The following is a 6,122-nucleotide window of genomic DNA, read 5'->3' as shown; positions in this document are numbered from 1 at the left end:
ACAAAAATAGATATTTCAGCATGTTGTCGATACATAGCATTATATATTACATTGCATGTTATATTTATAGGCCAAAACAAAGGCATGAGATCAGTTCATGATAAGATCAATTCAAACCATTTACATTGCTTTGAAAAAGCAGGATACATAGATAGAGATGCATCATATAAATAGCTCTGGTCATTTAGCTTATTGTGACTAAGATATGCAGTCATGGAACTCAGGTAGAGTGATCGCTGCATGCGCCAGCAAACATGGTCAAGGTTTGCTTGCAAGGGGGTGAGGCGGCTCGATCTACTAGGATCCACCTAAGGAACTAACGTGCTAACAAATGTATACCATTGCGCCTCGAGCAAAGAACAGAACATTGTTAGATTAGGCGGTGGCTGCAGCTGGGCACAAGAAGGACCAACATCTGGGTGGATTGTTGTTCATGGTCTCACCAAAGACATATTGTATGGATTTGTCTCATATTACTTTTCTGTTCCAAAGTAATGAAAGAACCTAGAAGATATAGAAGCAACCTTGAATATGAACTAAAAGATAATGAACAAAGGATGTACTACACACACAAAATGTAACTTACCAGTTGCGCCCATGGCGCAAGAAGCCAATTAGAATTGTGAATTATGTGCATATTGTAGGGCATTGGTGACCATTATATATGAGTACCTTAAACCGATTGAAAGAGAAGGAAAGGTAAGGTTGTTTACATTGATACATATAGTTCAGATGGACAATCCACAAGGAAAGACAAAAACAAAATTTGAAACATTCACAAAAGCATTGCAAACTTTACTCGAGGAATTTGTAGATCTGAAGGAATCCATCGCCCAAGTATAATATAAAGGGCAACATATCCTTTTTCTTCTTCAGCGCGAATGTTGTTTCATTAATCCTGTTTTGTTCATGCAAGGAACAAAGTACAGTGGCGACAACCGCAGGAAAACAGAACATCGGCACTGGCTCATAGCAAAGATGGAACAAAGAAATTACATGCGAGAATAAAAGAAACAAAACTCAAAATTACCGGCATGTTGAGAGTGAATTACAGTGGGAATACCACCAACAAAATACAGAGCTAGCATGATATTAGTGCCTCATGGGATCAGATAATGAATCATTGGCATCAAAAGAACCTACTACTACTTTACATGAAACAAAAAATATATGATTACAGTGAGCACATCATAAGATGAAGTTGTGATGTTCAGGAAACACACTGTAGCTATGTATATACAACTGCTACTTTACAACCTATCTTACATAGGATCGTTCTAATCTAAGTGAAAACATGTCTATGAGTCATCACAAATTACTGAAAAAAAATAATTTTGTTGTTTTCGGTTGGTTATTTTGGATCTGTCACAATTTACTGAAAAAATGATTTTGTTGTACAGTCCATTGACCATGTTTTCTAACATAAGTGTTCCAATTTAAAGTAGATCATGCTTGCACTTTTCTTCAAGGGAACACTAATTGTCCCTCTAATTCTCACAACCATGCATATGTATAACTCATATGTGAGTCGCATGGGATGAGATCATTAAAGGGCATAATATAGTATCTATGGACACGTGACTAATTAATAGGCACTCGATATGAAGAACCTGAAACAAGAAACAGAAACCGAAGCAGAAGATTGTCAAAGAATAGGAACAGTTAAGAAAAATATAGCCGCACTTTATTTATCCAAATCAAGTGAAAATAACCAATATGCACTACATGTGTGAGATAGTATTATCTGATATACTACCTCTGTTTGTTTTTATAAGACGTTTTAGACTTTCAGACACTGTTCAAAAACAACACAAAGCAAGTTGTCTGAACGTCTTATAAAAACAAACGGAGGGAGTAATAGATAAGCTAGCGCACACTGTCAGAAGCATAAAGCAGTAACAAAAAAATTGATTCATCAGCACCAGTGTACCATCTAAAAGTGCATTATTGTCTAGTACCTTCATTTTGTGCATAATTTGGTGCATCCTCAACACCAAAAGCAAAAGAAACGCCTTCTGATCCGTCTCTAAAGTAAGAAAGTTTACTACCATAGAGATGTAGAAAGAGAAGGTCCATGTATGTAACTGAGAGTTGGATCATGTCCTAAACTGGGCACTGTCTACCAAAATCAATAGTCAAAACCAGCGAGCAACATGCTAGAGAAAAATCATAAGAAAGTTGATGTTTGAGGCTACTACACGCAAATATAGGGTGAGGAATTATCACCTATGCTACAGTGGAGTCCAATGACCCCCTTCAAAAAAATACAGATCAATCATCACCACCACAATTTTTCTGCAGGTATGAACAAGAAAAAATACAGAGAAGAAAAATGAGAATGTATGGCTTTTTATCTGTATTATTACTTAGCCAGTTTGTACTTGTCTAAAAAATAACAGAACATGTTATTATGCAGTGGAAAATGATAATTTTTTAAGACGCTGTGTCTGTGTGGAGCATACCTCAATTTGGTCCTGCAGCACTTTGATGTAGTCTACATCAATATCCATCGTGCCTGAAGTATTTGTTTGCTGCATATCCAAGAAAAATCTTATTAATATGTCTGTATTACACGACTTCTAGAGAATTACTGCACAAATGCAAGTCAACGACAACTACGACGGTTCTGAATTTCCGTGGGCAACACTTCCAGTTTGGATTAGAATCGTCAGTTTTAGTTGCACAAATTGAGTTTTCCTCCCTCCCTCCCTATCTCTCTTCTTTAAAAGAACCTTAAGTATTTTCACATGCTTTGTAAAAGAATAGATACCTCAAATGGTATAAACATTGTATCACCATCCACTTTAACTAATATTCTTAAATGACTGGGAAAACAACAAATGTGCAGCCGGCTACCCTTGCAGAATAATTCTTGCAGTGCATACAAAGAGCAGTAAAGCTCTGGTGACCGTTGCATAATAGTTTTTTGAATCTTTCTTATCTAGCACAAGAGCAAGCTTATGAATGTTCACTACGACTTCCTCTACTTTGCACATTGATATGGCTACACCTATTCGTTTAAATCTAAACCCTAAGATATCTAGAAGGAGATTATGACCTCCTTGACCTGAATTTGGGAGGCAGATGTTCCAAGCTGACCTGACCTTGTGTAGCACCAAGTGAAAGAATCGAGACCAAATGAAAAATAGAGATGAAGATGCAATCAGTACCTACCTTATGAATCATGCCCTCTTACGTGAGGACGCAGGGCCTTAACATAGAACCAACCTTGTCGGCGCTGACAGACAACGGGCACATGCGTCGTTCGGTTTCCTGTGATCACGAGCGAGCGCCATCTGCACAGGGGCGTGAGGAGGTCCTTGATGCTATGGACGTTGACAAAGGACGCATGACGCTACTCCTGCAGTACGGCCCGGTGCTCGGCGTCAACCCTTGGGTAGAACCACAAGATGTTGTTCTGCAGCACGGTCAAGTACGACGCCAAACATGCCTTGCTGTTCATGTGCACCTGCTGACAGACACAATAACCAATAATCAATAGTTTTGTTGATATGAGCACTCAAAATATTTGAAAGCAAACACGTGAACAAATAATAGGACAGAGCCATCAGAAATAGCTTGTTCTCACTGCGAACTGTAGAACAAATGTGTAACCTTAGTAGCCTTAGAATATTGTAAATAAACGAAGATCTGTAATTATAAGAGGAATCTTGTAACCAGAAAGAAGTCCAATTTAATAGCCAACGTAAAATATTATTGCTAAGCATACTAAAGAAAGGAAAACATCTGATTTATCATTAACAGTCTCTTAGCAAAACAACCAGAAAAGCAAAGTACTCTGCAAATTGTGGTATGTGTTCATTAGCCCCAGTAAAATGACTTGCTCACTTAGAATCCTTCGCATAAAGTCATGAACCATAGTTCGATACATTTTTATTTGTCTCATACACCTCTCCTCATTTAATAAATGGATCCGGCTCTGAAAAATATATTACTAATGGTTAACAGAAAAGTAGAGTAGTCCCTTTGGAAAGAGCAAAAGGGAATAAAAGCACGGCTAAAATATATACTATTCATGCCCTGTCTCAACAATTTCTGTATCTCATCAGAACTAAAACCTGATACACATCTAATCAGAACTAAAACCCAAACACCTCGATCAATGCCAGCATTTAAAATCTGAACACCATACAATCCTGTAATGCAATAACAAAGAAAATCTGAATTGTGCCAAGTACTACTCCCTCCGTCCCAAAATTCTTGTCTTAAATTTGTCTAGATACGGATGTATCAAGTCACATTTTAGTATTAGATACATCCGTATCTAGACAAATCTAAGACAAGAATTTCAGGACGGAGGGAGTACTTACGTTTGTCCACCTTCATTCTTCAGCATGTCCTCTCTTCTGCCTCCCTGTCCTACAATACAAAAACCAAGAAATAGAGCAATTAATCATAGCAATAAGACCAGAAAGATTGGGTCAGTTGAACTAATAGTAAGTAGGAGACACGACGAAGATCAATAATTTACAGACATCTTTTGCAAACATGCAACGATAGCACCATTGCAGTACTGCTGCAAGTATTGATCACTAATCACAATATCATGACAGAATGTTTATGTGGCCATTCTTATCCCAAGTTATGCCACCTTCTTCTATGTGGCATGTTCTAATGCAAGTATAGACCAAGAATATGTCCTAATTACTTGTTAGCACTGCAAGATAATTAGAGAACATGCAAGTATGGGCCAGCAAATCGATTATATGTGCAGACACAAAAGAGAAAGTAGATACCCAGCCAATTAGCTAAAACTGTAAAAAAAAAACAAGGAGTTAAATACCTGACTATACTTGCACTGAAACTATTGCAGCATAAGTAGCTATGGAAGGAGAGAAGCCGGAGGAGGGGAAGGATCATGGAGACGCACTGTTGCAGCTGGAGTTGAAACGGCGCAGACAAGGAGCAACGGACTGTGGGACGAGGACGTGCAGGTGGCGAGAAAGCATGACGTCGTCCCCCTTCCCCCTCCTCTCGTGGCCGCTGACCCGTCACCAGCCAGCAGTCTTGTTGCTGCTTCCCTCACCTCCGTCTTCCTCAACCTCAACTGCTTGGGCTCAGCTCCAGATCCTCCGCCGCGACCTGGCGCCACGGCCAACGGGAGAGTAACAGAGAATGAGGCCGGCGGGACGAGGAAGAGAAGGGGCGAGGATCACATCGAACCGCCACGCGCAGGCCTCGACCGGCGGTGACCCTCTCCCATCCGACGACGCGCCTCCTTCTCCTCTTTCCTCTCTCTCTTTCTCCCTCCTCTCCTTCCTTCTTCTCCCTCTCATCTTCTCTCTCTCTGCCGTCGCCTCGCCCTTGCCCTTTGCTTGTAGGTCGCCGCTGCCGCGGGCCGGCGGGGGAAGCTCGTCCGCGCCCGCACACCTCGGATCGGGCGCTAGGTCCAAGAGGAGGCGGATCCACCGCTCCTCTCCGCTGGGCTGACGAGGAGGAAAACCCGGCAGGTTGGGGTGCCGCCATGGAAGGAGCCTGCCTCCCGAGCTGTCGTCTCCTCGTCCACGTCACGTGGTCTGGCCGTTCTAGTCGGGTGCGGAGGCACGGGAGGGGGAGAGGAAGGGGAGGAGGAGGTGGTGGAGGCGGAGGCGGAGGAGACGAGGCGGCCCAGAGGAAGGGTGGAAGCGGCGGCGACAGCGGCGCGAGGAGAGGAGGCGGCTAGGGTGGAGTGGCGGCAGCGAGGAAAGGAAAGCACGAGGGAGAGGAAAGGGAAAAGAGAGCGCTCGGGACATTCATAGATGCAAAAAAGGAGACGTGGCTGATGCCGCTAGTTGGCGCACTAGCTCATCCTTTATATATTTCATTTAATTAATGCAGCCACCGAATGACCCTACTTGGCACCCCTCATCTGATCAATCAATCCCGGTACTGTTTCGGACCTGTGTTCTACAGACCTGAAACAGACGGAGAGGCGAATGCCCTCCCCACACCACCTAATTTCAACGATCCCGTCAACGTTGGCCAACCCGTTAGTTCAGGTCCAGTATGTAAGCGAGCAGGGTGGCACGCATGCACCCTGTTGCACCAGATCCTGTACCGCTGGCTGAATTTCATAGCTCATTTGAATTTACGTTGAAATTTATCTTCTGATGCATGGTGTG

The 6,122-nt window shown here is 42.4% G+C and overlaps 1 long non-coding RNA gene across 3 annotated transcripts; it reads right to left on the bottom strand.

Moving 5' to 3' along the window:
• Positions 1 to 5,699, bottom strand: LOC125525002. 3 transcript variants are annotated; one of them, XR_007291100.1, is made up of 6 exons: positions 4,892 to 5,699; positions 4,332 to 4,380; positions 3,175 to 3,472; positions 2,463 to 2,531; positions 587 to 962; positions 1 to 504 (listed from the first exon to the last, which is right to left on the bottom strand). It is a non-coding gene; the product is annotated as an uncharacterized LOC125525002 (long non-coding RNA). The 3 variants fall into 3 exon arrangements; XR_007291099.1 differs by lacking the exons at positions 1 to 504; positions 587 to 962 and adding an exon at positions 1,864 to 2,295 and having other exon boundaries at positions 4,805 to 5,692; XR_007291098.1 differs by lacking the exons at positions 1 to 504; positions 587 to 962 and adding an exon at positions 1,866 to 2,295 and having other exon boundaries at positions 4,892 to 5,690.
• Between the last annotated feature and the right edge of the window lie 423 nt (positions 5,700 to 6,122).

This window comes from Triticum urartu, chromosome 7 (assembly GCF_003073215.2).
Source record: "Triticum urartu cultivar G1812 chromosome 7, Tu2.1, whole genome shotgun sequence".
NCBI classification, from domain to species: Eukaryota; Viridiplantae; Streptophyta; class Magnoliopsida; order Poales; family Poaceae; genus Triticum; species Triticum urartu.
The sequence above is the reverse complement of the archived record's forward strand: the minus strand, read 5'-3'. Positions and strand labels throughout refer to the sequence as shown.